Genomic DNA, 18,318 nt, shown 5'->3' on the forward strand with positions numbered 1-18,318 from the left:
ATGTATGAAAATAGAAAACCTAATAAGCTCCTACAACATATGAAAAACATTCGAATGCTATTTCCGGTGAAGTTATTGGCGTTTTACTAAATGATTATTTAGTTGACTTAATTTCAGCGAAGTTCTAATTAGACCTGTGCGCCGGTCTTATAATCGGCAGCGGCGGCGTAGTGGTCACTTTAGCCCCGGCGGCGGCGGCGTCACGGCGGCGCGCCGTTGGCTTTTATCGGCGGCGGCGGCGTGAATCGGCGTGGATGAAGAAATCAATGGCAAAAAAAATCAATTTTAACGCGGATTTTGGAATTCACGTGGTTTTGATTCACACGTACGAATAGCCCGTATAAAAATCGTCTTCAGTGGATTAAAATTGAAATATTCTATCTTTGTCGATCATCAAACAGCACATTCCATAGTCAAATACCAGCGACACTAATAAGTACCTGATCTCAAAATGTTATTTAAATTAAAACTATTTTATTATTTTCTGATTTTGATTAATCAAAATTTAACAACGAATCCTGCTTCACTTTTCGTAACCCTTGAGCAATATTGAGAATTAGACTTTGGTGTCATAGGACTAATTTGTTAATATTTTTTTCCAAAAGTTTTACTAATTCAAGATTTTGATAAACTCCAGTCGATTTACTTCTCAATATATCTAAATTTCAGAAAAATTCTAACTACTATTCTTTGAGTTACATATACAATTGGGCAATGTTTAAGCGGCTGGACAATCGACAGTTTACTCCCCACCTCGCGATCTTGGATGCACAAATCTCAATAGATGATCAACATAACTAAAATAAGCTCTGGCTGAATAAGACTTAGGCACGATGACCAACCAAATTGAATATTTTCCTCAAAAGTTGGTAAAATATGCCAAAAAAGTTCTTGGTTCCTGAAGTTGGAGTTCCTGAAGGAATTTCCGGAGGAAACCACGATTTTTTTCTAATTTTCATTAGAAATTCCTTTGTAAAACCCTATAAGAAATTCTGCGGAAACTCCATGTAGACATTTTTTCAAAAACCATTAAGTTTCTCGTTGGGAAATTCCTTTAGTAAAACCACAGGTAAAACCGTAGAATATTCTTTCATGATTTCATCCGGAATTACTATTAAGTAATGAAATAGTTTCCGAAAGAATTCCTAAAACAATTTCCGAAGAAATTGCTGGAAAAAATCTTCGAAGGGTTCAGAAAGGACTCTCCGAGAGAATAGCGAAAAGAGTTTATAAAGACAATTTTTGAAGGAATTTTCGAAAGAACTTAGTGTAAGATCCACTATTGATCCCACTACTCACTTCCCACAAATCACACCAAGGAAATACAAAACCTGTCTTAATGTAGACTCGTTTATTCGTCATAAGGAACAAAGGTTTGGGCACGCAGGCCTTGCTTATTATATGTATAGGCTTTTTATATTTTTGCCCGGAAGCATCGGCTTCAAAAATAGTTTACATTAGGAAACCGAAGGAATTCCCGCTGAAAAATTAAAAAGAATCTTTTCAGTAAATTCCGAAAAAATGTTCTAGGGAATTTTCAAAAGAATTTCCGAATGGTTCCCAAAAGGAATTGCCTATCTTTGGATTAATTTCTGAAGTGATTCCCGAAAAAAATCAAAAGAAATGGAGAATGTTGTTACGGAATTATTGAGGGAAATGCCCAAGAACTTCTTCCTAAAGTTACAAAAGAATTTTCAAATGATTATCCGTAGAAACTCCCAAGGAATTGTTTAAGGTAGTTCTGAAAGTATTCCTATGTGAATTTCAGGAAAAGTTGTCAAAGAATTTGCTAAGGAACACCTAGAGGAATTTCTATAAAATTTCCAACGTTTTTTTTCTAAAAAAAAACTGGAGGTATTCCTAAAATAATCCTCCTGTAAATGAATTTCTGAAAAAAAAATTAGAAGGAATTCTAAAATATTTTCCGTCGATACTTCAAAAGGAATTTGCGAATGATTTTCGGAAGGTATATCCGAAAGAATTTCTAAGGGAATTACGAAAGAACTCCTAAAGGATTTTATGAAGCAATTCCTAAAGCAATTTCCTAAGAAATGTTCAAAGGAATTTCCAAAAGAAAGAACCTTAACGAATTTCCTAAGGTTTTCTTAAACAAAGGAATACGTGGAGGAAATTTTGACGTAATCCCGAAGTAAATTTTAAAAAATATCCGGAAGAATTTCCGGATAGGGATAGGAGTTTTGTAGAACTTTTTGAGGCAATTTCCCAAGGAATTACTGGACGAATCTTCAAAGGAATCTCTGGAGGAAATTGCGAATAAATTACTGAGAAAAATTCCAAAGGAATTACATTGTAATTACATTGTAATTCCTAGGAATTACATCAGAAAAAACAGTAGGCATTTTCTGTGTTCTCTATTAGGATTTTCTCCATAATTTCCTTTGAGAATTCCTTCGGAAATTCCATCATAAAATTTTTCAAAAATACCTTCATCGATTCCTCTGGAAATTCCTTTAGGATTTCTTTAGGGTGAAATACTTACCTTCAAAAAATCTTTTAGAAGTTCCTTTAAGAATTATTTTCGAAAATCCATTGAGGTTCTCTTTTGGGAATCCCTTCAAAAGTTTACTTGGAAATTCCTGCACTAAACCCAACACAAATTTCTTTAAAAACGCCTCCAAAAATTTATTTGTGAATTCCTCCAGAACTTTATTTCTTAAAAAGGCCATTACAAATATTTAATCAACATTTTATCCTACTGGTCTCTGGAACTTTTTCCAGCGATTCATGAAATAAATGCTGAATCAATTTCAAAAGGAAAAATTTTCGAAGAAATTCTCAACAAAATTCCAAAGAAATTCTCAAAAGAACGAATGGATTTTTTTAAGGAATTCCTTAAGGAATTTTCACAGGAATTGCTAAAGAACATCCAAAGGAATTCCTCAAGTAGTCTCCGAAGGAGATTGTGGATTTGTGGAACAAAATCCGAAAGCATTCCTTAAGCAATTTCCGAAAAAAAATCGTAAAGGATTTTCTGAAGAAATGCGTAATGAAAATTCTTAAGGAATTTTCGGAGAAATTTTGTAAGGAATCTCCGAAGGAATACCCGAAATAAATTTAGGAAGAATTAATAAAATAATCTTCTAAGGCTTTTTAAAAGGAACTTTTCGGAGGAATATCTGGAGGAATTATCAAATAATTTTCTTGATTTATTTCCGAACTAATTTCTGGAGTATTTTTAGAAGGAATTCATAAATGAATGTTTGAACGACACTTCTTCGATTATTCTCAGAAATTCCAGGAATTTTACAATGAGGCTTTTGGAATACACTATTAAATAATTTCAAGACAATAAAATTAGATAAAATTTTCGTTATGTTTGAAAATACCTGACGTTTTAACTAAATAATTTGACTAAATACTATTCAGCGAAGCGACAACACCCTAGTTCTGGGTTACAATAGCTGTGAATAAGAAAATAAGAAGCGTTTTTAACTGATGCTCGTAATATTTACTCAGCAATATTTGCTTTGTGATGCTCAGCAAGTGGTTATGTCAGTTATATTCAGAAATTGATTTCAAAATATGAATTACTTACTCGGGAGTCGGAACAAAAAAATCGGTAAAGCATTCACAGTTGGGATTTAATTATTTTGCTAAATCAGTTTGCCTTATAAGCCAATTATCCTAATAGCACAAATCTTAAAACAAAGAAAACTGATTAAATAAGTTGATTTAAATAAATAGAAAAAAAATTGTCAAAATAACTAATGTGCAACTTGACTTGAAATTTCTTAACTGCAATAATTTTCCTGCACCAATGCCAGATCCTTTAAGAATTGGGAACGCTTTGGGCATGTATCCAAGCCCCACAACAAACCCATTTTGCGAGTCACCTACAAGTTTAGGTGCCCGACTAAATGAGGCCTTGGCTTAACGCATTCCAAAGAGCAGTTTAACAATTAATGTATTATTATACTGGATAAATCCTCATTCAAACTTTAAAACTAATCAACCAACCAATTAAATAACCAAGACAAGGTATGTCACTACACCGACTTAGGGACACCATCGCTTGAGATAGATTTGAAATTGAATTTTGACGAGATCCACCTTAACTTCCGTAAGACTAGTTTAGTACTATTCCAATTAACTCTACCACGCTGTATTTCTTCACAGATACGTATTTCGACCTCAATTATTAGACCGAGACACTGAATCTCGTGCTTGGCTCGACTCGACTTAAGTTAATTGATTATTTTTATTGCGATTAGTCACCGGCGTGGCCAAATTATGATCGGCGGCGCGCCGACCCAAAATCGTCGGCGGCGGCGGCGCGAGTAAAACCACCGGCGGCGGCGGCGTGGCGCGGCGGCGCACAGGTCTATATTTGCATCGATAAGTGCATTTAGTTAAGTGATTTATGTGTTATAATATAGAAAATTTGTGTATTTAATGTCAATTCGTGGTTCATTTGTTTCATTGTTGTTCTGTTCATTTTGCTTTGGGCACGATGCCCATGGATGCAGATGGGGAGGAGATGGTTGCTGAAGAGAGCAATAACAATCAGCCGTGATCGGCACTGCGAGAAACGGTTAGATGAAATTGCGAATAAGCTAAATAATCTGGCCGGTGTGGTGGAAACAGTTAAGAATCTTGATCAGATTATTCGAAAAGTGGTTCGTGAAGAAACTGCGCATGTGATCGATCGGAACAATATTGTACCGGATGGAAAGGATTCTCCCCGGCGTATGGTCACAAGATCGTCTGCTAAACGGAGAAGACTGAACGAAACAGTGATCCAGAGTGCTGTAGGAAATACACCAAAAACAAGTTTTGCGGATAGGGGGCCCTCCTTAGCCGTGCGGTAAGACGCGCGGCTACAAAGCAAGACCATGCTGAGGGTGGCTGGGTTCGATTCCCGGTGCCGGTCTAGGCAATTTTCGGATTGGAAATTGTCTCGACTTCCCTGGGCATAAAAGTATCATTGTGCTAGCCTCATGATATACGAATGCAAAAATGGTAACCTGGCTTAGAAACCTCGCAGTTAATAACTGTGGAAGTGCTTAGCGAACACTAAGCTGCGGGGCGGCTCTGTCCCAGTGTGGGGATGTAATGCCAATAAGAAGAAGAAGAAGAAGAAGAAGTTTTGCGGATTGGTTGAAAGTAGGTGGGAAGAAAATTTCTGAAGAGCAAAAAGAAGAAAAGCGAAAACCAAACCCCGTTGTCATTATCAAACCAAAAGCGGGTATGGTGGTAAAATATGTTCGAGCAGAATTACGAAAGAATGTTGATGCTAGACATCTGAATGTGCAACGCGTTACGAGTGGTAAGGGTGGTACCTTGATTGCTCTAAAAGATGAACAAGGTGTCAAACTTCTGAAAGAAAATGTGGAGAAAAACATGGGTGGTCTGTATGATGTGAACGTACGTGAAAATCTGAAACCAACCATCAAACTGATCGGTATGAGTGATGAATTGAGTGAACAAGAGTTAAAAGACACTTTGGTTGACCAAAATAATGCTTTTGGATGCCTTACGCATTTTAAATTGTGCAAAACATATTGTAATGCGAAGTTGCAGTTTAACAACGTGAGTGCAATTATTGAACTTGACGCTGCAACGTTCACTAAGGTGATGCAAGAAGAAAAGTTGAACTGTGGATGGGATCGCTGTCGAGTGATCGATGGCTTGCAAGTTACAAGATGCTTTAAGTGTTGTGCTTTCAACCACAAGAGTGAGGACTGTAAGGCTGAATTACCCAATTGACCAATATGCAGCGAAAATCACACAGTACAAGAGTGTAAATCGAATAAAAAAGAATGCACGAATTGTAGCCAAATGAGTGTGGAGCGGAAACTAAGGATCGATACTGACCACGCTGTCTGGAGTGAAGCATGTCCGGTGTACCAGAGGCAACTGGAGAAGCGTAGAAGTTACGTCGATTACTCTAAGTAGCAACCAACGGTGGAATACCAGTCTAACCGACTGACTGGTCCAGGTAAAGCTTACTTTAGTATATGTCCGCCCGAAGCAAAGCATGATACTGCACCCGCCCTCAATCAAGTTAACACGTTCCAGACTGACTCCATACACCTCGATACAACAATCTCCGGCACACTCTCTACCCATTTTTGTCTGGCTCCGCAATCCGATGCCGATCGCTTTTTATTGCTGGATGCTCCATCTCTATCGGACTTAGGCAACCAACTCATCAGACTACCTGGTCCAGATCTTACTTCTTCTGGATCCGTTTTCGACTCAACACCGGGACGCACACTTGCCGTTAGTATTGAGGGAGCCCCTGACCCCCCCAACGCAGTCGAGCCAATGCTGCCAGCGTTCATCAGTCGTCCTGGTCCTGCGTTTGGGGTGAGGGATGGGGTCTTCCGAGCTCCTGTGATCGGCAAGTATGAACAACGTTCGAATGATTCACTACCTGACAGAGTACTGTTTTCTAGTGTTACAACTCCCGGACAACGTAATTCGTGTATCTGCATTTACTACCAGAACGTAGGTCGTGGTATGAATAGCCTTATCAATGATTATCGCATAGCTGTTTCGGACTTATGCTACGATATAATCGTCCTGACCGAAACTTGGCTTGACTGTCGAACTGTCTCCAGTTACATATTCGGTGACGATTACGAGGTATTCCGTTGTGATCGTAACGGTAATAACAGTAGGAAGACAACCGGAGGTGGTGTCCTCATTGCAGTGAGTTCTAGGCTGAAATCGAAAGCCATCGAGGATGACACTTGGAATTCAGTCGAACAAGTTTGGGTAGCTATAGAGCTTGGATACCGACAATTGAAACTCTGTGCAGTTTACATACCACCGGATCGGACTCGAGACATTCAGCTAATCGAGTCACACTGTCGTTCGGTTACATCCGTATCCGACTCAGCTGCCCCATATGACGATGTTATGATCTTTGGTGATTTCAACCTAGCGGGCATTGCTTGGATTCCAACGCATAGTGGCTTCTTCCAACCTGACTATGCGATCTCTTCTCTTCATGCCGGAGCCATTAAGCTTCTCGATGGCTACAGCATTGCTACCTTGCAACAGATTAACGGCACCAGGAACGAGAACAATCGATCTTTGGATCTTTGCTTCGTCAGCGACCGTGATTTGGCTCCATACATCGCTGCTGCTCCTGTACCTTTGGTGAAACTGGCGCTACACCATACTCCGCTGATCGTTGCGATTGAGAGCAATGCGGATCACGATTTTGTTATTATTCCCACTGCTGTCTCATATAATTACCGGAAGGCTGATCATCGTGGAGTTGCAGACGTACTTTCTAATTTGGATTGGGAGCGAGTTCTAGACCCCGTTGACGTCAACGCTGCGGCACAAACGTTTTCACACGTGTTATCTTACGTAATCGACAGGCACGTACCGAAGAAGACTGCTCGCGCTGCCCCTAGCGCACCGTGGATGACGAGGGAACTCAAATCTTTAAAGACTACTAAACGGGCGGCTTTCAAAAGATTTACAAGGTCTCGTACATTAACGTTGAAACAGCACTACGTTCAACTAAACCATGAATAGAGGGATCCAACGAAGGCTTAAAACTCAACCGAAATCCTTCTGGAATTTTGTGAATGAGCAGCGTAAGGAGTCCGGATTACCATCCTCCACGGTCTTTAACGGTGTCACCGCTTCGCCACAACAAGAAATCTGCAACTTCTTCAGTTCCAAGTTTGCCAGTGTGTTTTGGGACGAGGAATTATCTGCTGACCGTATATCACTTGCTGCAGAAAATGTCCCATTGTCTAGTCGAGTGATTAGTAACATCGACCTAACTGATGCGACAATTTCAGATGCCATCTCGCGATTAAAAACCTCGTTCAATTCAGGACCTGACGGAATTCCTTCATCGCTGCTCAAGAAACATTCCGACAGTCTTATCTCACCACTTCAACACATTTTCAGACTTTCTCTTTCAAGAGATACGTTTCCATCGTGTTGGAAGTCGGCCCAGATGTACCCTGTCTATAAGAAAGGAAGTAAGCGTGACATTAACAACTATCGAGGTATAACTTCGCTAAATGCCGCATCGAAAGTTTTTGAGCCGGTGGTGTTTGATCCGATGGTTTCGTACTGTAAACAGATCATTTGCTCGGACCAACATGGGTTTTATGCTGGGCGCTCGACGACGACAAATCTATTGTGCTTGACATCGTACATCACTGATAGTATGACTGAACGGACTCAAACTGACGTTGTTTACACCGATCTTTCTGCTGCTTTCGATAAAGTTAATCATGCTATTACTATCGCCAAACTGGACAGGCTGGGTGTCAGCGGCAATCTTCTCGAGTGGTTCCATTCCTACTTACTTGACTGCCAACTTACAGTTGTCATTGGTGATTGTATGTCATCTACTTTCTATGCGACGACCATTGATTTTCTTGCTGGATTTTAATGACATTACATTTTGCTATTGAAACACCAAAGCTATCATTCGCTGATGACCTTAAAATGTACCTAAAGTTTGGATCAATAGCGGACTGTCTAACTCTGCAAAAACAACTAGATGCTGTGGTTAACTGGTGCAGTTTAAACTGTATCGTTATCAACCCGGAGAAATGCTCCGTTATTACGTTTTCGCGAAAGAGGCTGCCGATTATCTACGATTATGCACTTCAAGGTACGAAGATCGAGCGTGTTCATCATGTGAAAGACTTGGGAGTTATTTTGGACGAGCAGTTGAGCTATAAACATCATATTTCTTACATCGTCGACAAGGCATCTAGAGCTCTTGGAGTCATTTTTAGAATTGTGAAAGATTTCACTGACATTCATTGCCTGAAATCGCTCTATTGTTCGCTAGCACGATCCACATTAGAATACTGCTCTGCAGTTTGGAGTCCGTTTTATAATAACGGCGAAGAACGCATCGAATCGATTCAGCGTCGGTTTCTTCGTTTTGCGCTTCGAAGGCTGCCTTGGAGAGACCCTTTTCGATTACCCAGCTACGAGAGCCGATGTCGCTTGATTGAACTTGAAACCCTCAGAGTGCGAAGAAATGTTTCCAGAGCTTTGACCATCGCCGATGTTCTCCAAGGTAGAACAGATTGTGAGACCATTCTCCAACTCATCGATCTGAATGTCAGGCCACGGATGCTGCGAAATAATGTTTTGTTACGACCACCGTATCGTAGGACAAATTATGGACTGGCAAGCGCAATAATTGGCTTGCAACGAAATTTCAATCGTGCGGCATCAGTTTTTGACTTCCATCTCTCACGTGAAATTTTAAAAAGAAGATTCGCTTCTGTTTTTAACGCCCAGAACTAGTGATAGCTTTTTTTATTTTTATTTTTGTTTTGTATTGTTCACGTTAATCACTTGACCATGAGAGATTTGTTTGTGTCCTTGAATTACTTGTTTTTGTGTTTAAATCAAATATCATTGGGGCAGTAACAAGCCTGTTGATGTATACTATAATAAATAAATAAATAAATAAATAAATCGTTGATAATGCAAAGTTTCAATAAAAAAAAGGAAAAGGAAAGTCAGTTTATATAGGTATAAATCTTGAAAATGCATCGAAAAATCGGTGCTTCAACATTCAAAATCTTCCAAACTTCATGACGGCCCTTAATTATGAAATTTTCATTTTACACCTTGCCTACCTATTCTCGAAAAATTGTTTGAAATTTGTGTGGGATTTCTTTGTCTTGCCCAAAAGAAATTTTTCGGAAATTCTGCGGCAAAAAATTCATGACCTCTAGTCATTTAGCGTAAACATATTTCGCCCAATGCCACTTCGACGAATAACACGTTAAGCCGGAAATCACATAACTCAATTGAACGTTTGGCCGAAGCGGTTTTTTAAGTCGACAATGGTTTGGCCGAAATTATCATTTGGCTAAAAACGACATTCGGTCGATCTGCTGATTTGACGGAAAAAGTCGTTTGCCCTAACAGGTTATCTGGCCGAATAAGTGATTTATCTGCAAAATCCGTTTCGCCGATTATATTATATTATTTGCTGTAAAGGTCTAGTAATGGTCAAAAATACTTTTTCGGTAGAATGATCAGTGCGGCCGAACGACACGGGTCATACTGCCGAGAAAATCATTTTAATAACGGGTGATATTGCCATAAGTGTCCATCCCTTCGGCCCTTTCTGCTAAATTACTTTTTCAGTCAAACAGCATTTTCGGCCAAATTACTTTTCCGGCCTATCGATATTTTCGGTCAGATACATTTTAGCTTAATAGTTTGTTTGACCAAATGCCATTCGGTCAAATGACCGGCCCGGTCGACCAAAAATACCGTTTGATCATTTGGACGAACGAGTTATACGACCGAAATTCCTAAGAAAAAGTTTCTTCAAGAAGCTGTTCGAAATTTGCTCTGATATGTTCAAAAATCTTCATTGTAAATTCTTCGGAAGTTCCTAGAGGAATTTTCTGGGATGTGTACTTGGAATTTTTTTTGTTTTCACGGAAATTCTTGCCAATTTGCGCGGAATTTAACTCGGGTTACCAATGGGAGTTATTACAGGACCGTTTTTGAAATAGCGATGGGAAATTGCGTGAAAAAAATATCTGCAGTTGATGTACGATATCGGATATCGATATCGATCTGGAAATTTTACGGAAATTCGGAATTTCCTCGGAAAATTTTGCGGACTTTAAATTTGAAACAGCGTGGAAAAAATATAGATCAGCGGCATGAGAGATTTTCAGCGGCAACGAACCGATGAAAATTGTCGGCCGTAGCGAGGCGTGACGGCGCACGCTTCTACCTGGAGGAATTAACGAGAGTTCCTTAAGATACATTGATCAAAACCGAACCGAACCGTAATTGAACAAATATAAGATTCTATGATCGATTTGCCAGCGAGATTTGATGCAAGCAATTTTACAAACTTATGTTTTGTGTGTAAAAGTTTACTTTTTGGAATCAGTATAGCGAAAGGCTTGAAATTAAACACCACAATCCTTGAGGTTAAGATATTTCTAAAGATCTATATCTCGATTCCATCCGTTGCTGAATGAACACTACTTCCTCTGCTCAGTTCAATATCCAATAAGGATAGTGAAGCATCTTGCAGAAATGTGTCATAAAAGCTGCATTACAAACACATTTGTTATTATTATCGAATTCAATAAAATAACAAATATTTATGGCATTGAACGCGGCAAGATGTGCACTCCCAGCTGGAAAACAAATTCAATGAGATTTTTTTTATTATTTTCTGTCTGCTGTTTGAAACGAGCATTGCCAAGACCATGCAAGAGCGGTCGGTGATCTCACCGCAAAATTAAAAAGAAGTTTTATGATACAGTTCAATTTGGCTCTTTTTGCGGTGCTCATATACAGTGGGGAAAATAGAACGTGGACTGTGGTGGCATTCCTAACAGATGTCACTACTGAATTTGTAGTTTAATCATATTTTGCCTTTCTCGAAAACTAAAGGCTGAAGGGTCACACCGAACATTTTATAGAAAGCCCAAAGAACCATACTGTTGTATACAAACCGATTCAGCTGGACGAACTGAGGTAATTTTAGAAGGAGCTGTAATGTGTGTATCCGATTGATATAAGGTATATATGTACATATATATTATATATTATATACACATGATAATGAAATTTATGTGAGCAAAGTGTGTACGAAATCAATCTGCATTGACACAAAAAAAGATTCGGGAGAATTCATTCCCACATCCAATTGTTTTTATTTTATTTCAGGGAACAACTAAAAGAATAAATTTGAAGAATTTATTATTAAAGTTGAGCTTTGTGTAATATTTAAGAACATGCCAAAAATTGTATAACCATCAGCCATAAAATAGAAAACTATACCAATTAGGGAAGATCCATTAATTACGTAACGCAAAAAATGGGCATTTTTAACCCCCCTTCCCCCTATGTCACACTTTTTGTAAAAAAACATCTGAAAGTTTTGTATGATTCGTCACACTTCGCTCAACCCCCTCCCCCTCTAAGCGTTACTTAATTTGTAGACGCTCGCTTATTAAAGCTGAACTATGTTTATATAATTTCAGTGGGTAGATAATTTTATCACTTTCCTCAATCTCCACCGTTCATTACTACATTGTTATTGATTAACTTGATATAACTAGTGCCTAGTTAGTCCTATCTGTAAGTCGTGGCGTACGCTGCCCAAGTAAATGTTGGTAAATCTCCCAACCTGAAAGAAACAGTCATTAACAATGAAGCAACATAAACTTCGTTTCCGTACTTCTCAGGGAGATGTTTTTACTAAAACTTCAACCCTACAAGAGAAAAACAATTAGAACACCGGTCGTAAGCCCCATCCAATCTAAACGTGGGCGGTGTTTGCTGATTTATCAAACTGTGCGGAAGCAAAACAATAATCCAATATCAACCACTTGTGCAGGCGGGACCTGGGCCCGTAATCCCAACCAGAGCTCAGGTTTACCCTGAACGTTAGTAAGGAAGATTGGAAACAATAAATGTTTGCGCGTCAACAGTAAGAATGCCAAAGCAAGCCTGTAAATTGAATTTTCCGTTTGATACTGGTTACGGAGGATGTTTTTGCCATTAATTCCAAACAACTAAATGGCAGCTGGAGCTGGAGCTGTCTTTTTTCATTTATTAATAAATGGACTGTCATGAAGTTATCTATGTAACAATCCAGTGTAACTATAAAATGTTCTCCATGATTTTTATTTTTATTTGCAAATACCTTGAAGCATTGAAATACACTGGTGTCACTTTTTACGCGATATTTACGCAAGTTGCTTTTGGCGTGGCTTTTTTAGGCTGATTTTCAGATTCAGGCTTTTTTTACGCGGACTTAGGGATTTAAACAGTTTTCAAGCGAATTTTCCGAAAAGTCTTTTTACTCGGTTCTTCACAAAGGTCGGAAAACACGTGAAAAATTGATGTTCGTGCCGTCGTTATCGTCGCTGTGCAGCTGAGCGTGAAGAGGAACGCGCCAAACAGAGCAGCGTGAATTGCTTTATTCGTTTTCTTTTTTTTTTTTGGGAAACTGGACACACATGATCCCCACTTTTTGTTTCGGATGTTTCTCAATGTAAAATGCCCCCGTAACACCTTTGCGTGCTGTGTTACGGTGTAAGATCTACCATGATCTGGTCACATTTTCAGCTACAGGCAAATCCTGACCCAATGAATACATTCCCCAAAATTCAACTCCGTGGTACTTATGAGGGTGTTGCTGAGTCGGGGGTCTCTCATCAAGAAAGTAGTACATCAACGCATCTTTCCCCTCCTAAGTTACGGTGAAGATGGGCGTGGTCAGGAGTAGTAACCCTTATGCCTTGAAACTATTTTATATTTCCGCAAGGGTCAGATGGACCCCTGGCTACTCCCCTAGACACTGGGCTAGCCACGGTATCCACTTGGGGTGGGCTCTACAACAGCCTCTTTCGTGCGACAGTTGATTGATTTACAGGGTCGTTCAATAGTCGTTCGGTTCCTGGTAGAGATTGGTGAACTTACTTCCCGCTTAGTCACTTGGGCAATTGATTTGCAATTTGATAACAGAAAACAAGCAAAGTAACAAAACGGAAGGAAATATAATATTTTTGCAAGCTAATCAATTTACTCAGACAACAAGCATTTATTTAATAAAAAAATTTTTTTTTTTCTATTTTTTAGAGCATTTCGTGTGGGGCACACAAACTTCGTCCCGATTTACACAAGAGACCCACTAGTGACACTACGACCGTATTGTAGTGTTTGGTCAATGTTCCGTTGGTCCAAGGAGTGGTACACACGGACACTTTGCAATATGGTTTTGTCCGAGCGAGAAACTCTGGACCCGACGGTACCAGTCTTTACGGAACACTACCATGTGCTTTCACTCGTACTATCCACATTCTGCACCGTCAGCTCGGACCACTATTCACTGGCACTATTCTTTGCAATTATTTGCACCACGCTCGCTCGGACTTTTGTGTGGTACGAATTTGCTGGCCTAACTCGGTTAGAAATAACGTTCACTTATCAGACCGCATCGTGCTTTCGTGCTGTGTGGTTCTATTTTCTCTCTTTGCTAAAGGAAGTTTTTAATACTACCCGAAGCTATTTTAATTTCAACAGTGCTTCTCAGCCGATCTTTGCAAGGACCCGTGCCTTCGTTTCATGTTGGACCCGTTTGCGGAAGTAAAATTCTGACTAGCGGTGGTAATCCTGCAGGGACACCGTTCTAGGAAAACACCTCTTAGAAGGTCACGTCTCCTAGCTCAGCAATAAGCATTAATAAAAACAAGAGGAAGGGCGAGTCTCTGAATTCTCCACTTCCTCTTAAGAAACAAGGTTTCAAGACCGTCCTGCCAAAGCGCGGAAAAAATAGCAGGAAGCTGGAGACTTCAGATATTCCTTCTAACTCTAATATCGGAAATAATTCTTCTCCTGTCGAACTGCGCAATCAGTTTGATTTGATTAATGATTAAATTGAGCAAATCGAATCTACCTCTAGCCCAGGTGATCCAATTCATGCGAAAAAGCAAAGGATTCCGCCAATTGTGGTATCTGTTGCCGAGTTTTCTGGCTTTGGGAATGAGGTTTTGAGTAACCTTCAGGGGATCAAGGTTCCATTTCAGGTAGCCTGGAAGGGTGACTGCCGCGTTTTGCCGGGATCCTTTGACGATCGCAATAGTCTTCTTCAGTATTTAACTGAAAAACGCCATAAATTCTTCACATACGACGACAAAACTGAATGATTGTTCAAAGTCGTCTTGAAAGGTCTCCCCAGTGATGACAAATCACTGGATGAGATTGTAATTGAAATTTCTCAATTACTTGGATTTTCACCAGTCCAAGTAATTAAGATGAAAAAGAAATCCCACTCTGGTACTTCCCAGAGGGGCATTTCACAAGAATTTTATTTAGTATCATTTTAACAAAAGTTCGGGCAGCAGGGACTATGTCCAAGGGCTTGACGATCCCTCCCCAGGCCATCTGCGAGTTGTGAGGCTTGCCTAGCATGTGGTGAGGTTTGACAGTGGGCCCTGTTAAATACCTATAAAAAGCTGCATGTATCCGCAAGTAGGCCCCACCAAAGCGACCGTGTGCCGCACAAAGTGCGCAAGCCCAAGTCCTGGTGTTAGGTGGGACGCTAAACAGCCCTGACACGATGGCCCTCCGGCGAGACAGGAGGTTTGCGCAGGCCCAATAAGCCGCCTGGAAAACCAATAATTGCGAACAATATAAGAGATAATGCGACTCGATATAATCGGCAAAGACCTAGGTGACGAATAAAGGATCACGATTGGAAGCTTGGAACATGGAATTGAAAGTCGCTAGGTTTCGCAGGTTGTAACAGGATGATCTACGATGAATTACATCCCCGCAAATTCGACGTTGTGGCGCTGCAGGAGATTTGCTGGACAGGACAGAAAGTGTGGAAAAGCGGGCATCGAGTGACTACCTTCTACCAAAGCTGTGGCACCACCAACGAGCTGGGAACCGGCTTCATAGTGCTGGTTAAAATGCGCCAACGCGTGATTGGGTGGCAGCCAATCAACGCAAGGAGCAGACATACGATGGATGCCCACTGCGGGACGTCTAAATCGTCATCAGTGACATGAACGCACTGGTAGGAAGGGAGGAAATGTATAGACCGGTCATCGGACCGGACAGTCTGCACACTGTATCGAATGACAACGGCCAACGATGCATAAACTTCGCAGCCTCCCGCGGAATGGTAGTCCGAAGCACCTTCTTTCCCTGCAATATCCACAAGACCACATGGAAATCACCTTATCAAGAAACGGAAAACCGAATCGACCACGTTCTAATCGACGGTAAATTCTTCTCCGACATCACGAAAGTACCGTCTTACCGCAGTGCGAATATTGAATCCGAACACTACCTCGTTGCAGTATGTCTGCGCTTAATACTCTCGACGGTGTACAACACGCGTCGGAGTCGTCCGCCGCGGCTAAACATTGGGCGGCTACAAGACGGTAGACTAGCCCAAGACTACGCGCAGCAGCTGGAAGTGGCACTCCCAACGGAAAAGCAGCTGGAAGTGGCACTCCCAACGGAAGAGCAGCTAGGCGCAGCATCTCTTGAAGATGGCTGGAGAGATATTCGATCTGTCATTGGAAGCACCGTAACCGCTGCACTAGGCACGGTGGCTCCGGATCAGAGAAACGACTGGTATGACGGCGAATGTGAGCAGTTAGTGGAAGAAAAGAATGCAGCATGGATTGCTGCAAACCGCACGAGGGTTTCCGATTTTCCGGACCTCGATTTTTCGGAGGAAAAAGCGTCAGCAGGAAGATCGAGACCGTGAAGAGACGGAGCAACTGTACCGCGCTAATAACACACGAAAGTTCTATGAGAAGTTGGCACGGCAAATGCTGGGTAAAGCGTACCATTGGTACTTCGCGTACCTGAAGGAATAAAATAGACCCCATCTCGCGGTCCTTAGCCTCTTACCCAGCAACTCCTATCCCTACCTCCCCGCGGTGCTGGCCGGGATACGATCAACCTTAGGGAAGATCGGGTAACCAACCCCGGTGGGAACTATGGTCGTATGCTGACAGGGAAGGGGGGTACACCTGGAGATCACCACTGCAGACAGGATCACAAATCGACCACGTTCTGATTGATGCACGGCACTTCTCCGACATAATCGACGTCAGGACATATCGTGGCGCTAACATCGACTCTGACCACTATCTGGTGATGGTTAAACTGCGCCCAAAACTATCCGTCATCAACAATGTTCGGTACCGACGACCGCCGCGGTACGACCTAGAGCAACTGAAGCAACCTGATGTCGCCACTGCATACGCGCAGCATCTCGAGGCAGCGTTGCCGGAAGAGGGTGAGCTCGATGGGGCCCTTCTTGAGGACTGCTGGAATACAGTCAAAGCAGCCATTAACGACGCAGCGGAGAACAACGTCGGGTATATGGGTCGAAGTCGACGGAACGATTGGTTCGACCAAGAGTGCAGACAGATTCTGGAGGAGAAGGACGCAGCGCGGGCGGTCGCGCTGCAGCAAGGTACCCGGCAGAACGTGGAACATTATAGCTGGAAGAAGCGGAGTGCGAGGAGATGGAACAGCTGTGCCGTTCTCAAGATACACGCAAGCTCTATCAGAAGCTCAACGCATCCCGCAAAGGCTTCGTGCTGCGAGCCGAAATGTGCCGGGATAAGGATGGGAGCATCTTGACGGACAAACGTGTGGTGATCGAAAGGTGGAAGCAGCACTACGAGGAACATCTGAATGGCGCTGAGAGTATAGGCAGTGAAAGTCAAGGCAGCGGAGGAGATGACTATGTCAGTTCAGCGGACGATGGAAGCCAACCAGCCCCCACCTTGAGGGAAGTTAAGGATGCCATTCAACAGCTAAAGACCAATAAAGCAGCTGGTAAGGATGGTATCGGAGCTGAGCTCATCAAGATGACCCCGGAAAAGCTGGCCACTTGCCTGCACGAACTGATAGTCAGAATCTAGGAAACCGAAGAGCTACCGGAGGAGTTGAAGGAAGGGCCCCATCTACAAGAAAGGCGACAAACAGAAGTGTGAGAACTTTCGAGCGATCACCATCCTTAATACCGCCTACAAAGTGATATCCCAGATCATCTTCTTTCGTTTGTCACCATTAGTGAATGAGTTCGTGGGAAGTCATCGTTGACGGCTTCGTTGACGGCCGCTCGACAACGGACCAGATCTTTACTGTACGACACATCCTTCAAAAATGCCGTGAATACCAGATCCCAACGCACCATCTGTTCGTTGATTTGAAAGCGGCATACGACAGTATAGACCGCGTAGAGCTATGGAAAATTATGGACGAGAACAGCTTCTCTGGGAAGCTTACCAGACTGATCAAAGCAACGGTGGATGGTGTTCAAAACTGTGTGAAGATTTTGGGCGAACACTCCAGTTCGTTCGAATCGCGCCGGGGACTAAGACAAGGTGATGGACTTTCGTGCCTGTTGTTCAACATTGCGCTATAAGGTGTCATTCGGAGAGCCGGGTGTAACAGCCGGGGTACGACTTTCAACAGATCCAGTCAATTTATTTGATTCGTGGATGATATGGACATTATCGGCCGAACATTTGCAAAGGTGGCAGAACTGTACACCCGCCTGAAACGTGAAGCAACAAAAGTTGGACTGGAGGTGAATGCGTCAAAGACAAAGTACATGCTTGTGGGCGGAACCGAGCGCGACAGGGCCCGCCTGGGAAGCAGTGTTACGATAGACGGGGATACCTTCGAGGTGGTCGAGGAATTCGTCTACCTCGGATCCTTGCTAACGGCTGACAACAACGTTAGTCGTGAAATACGAAGGCGCATCATCTGTGGAAGTCGGGCCTACTATGGGCTCCAGAAGAAACTGCGGTCGAAAAAGATTCG

This window comes from Armigeres subalbatus, chromosome 3, assembly GCF_024139115.2.
Source record: "Armigeres subalbatus isolate Guangzhou_Male chromosome 3, GZ_Asu_2, whole genome shotgun sequence".
NCBI lineage: Eukaryota > Metazoa > Arthropoda > Insecta > Diptera > Culicidae > Armigeres > Armigeres subalbatus.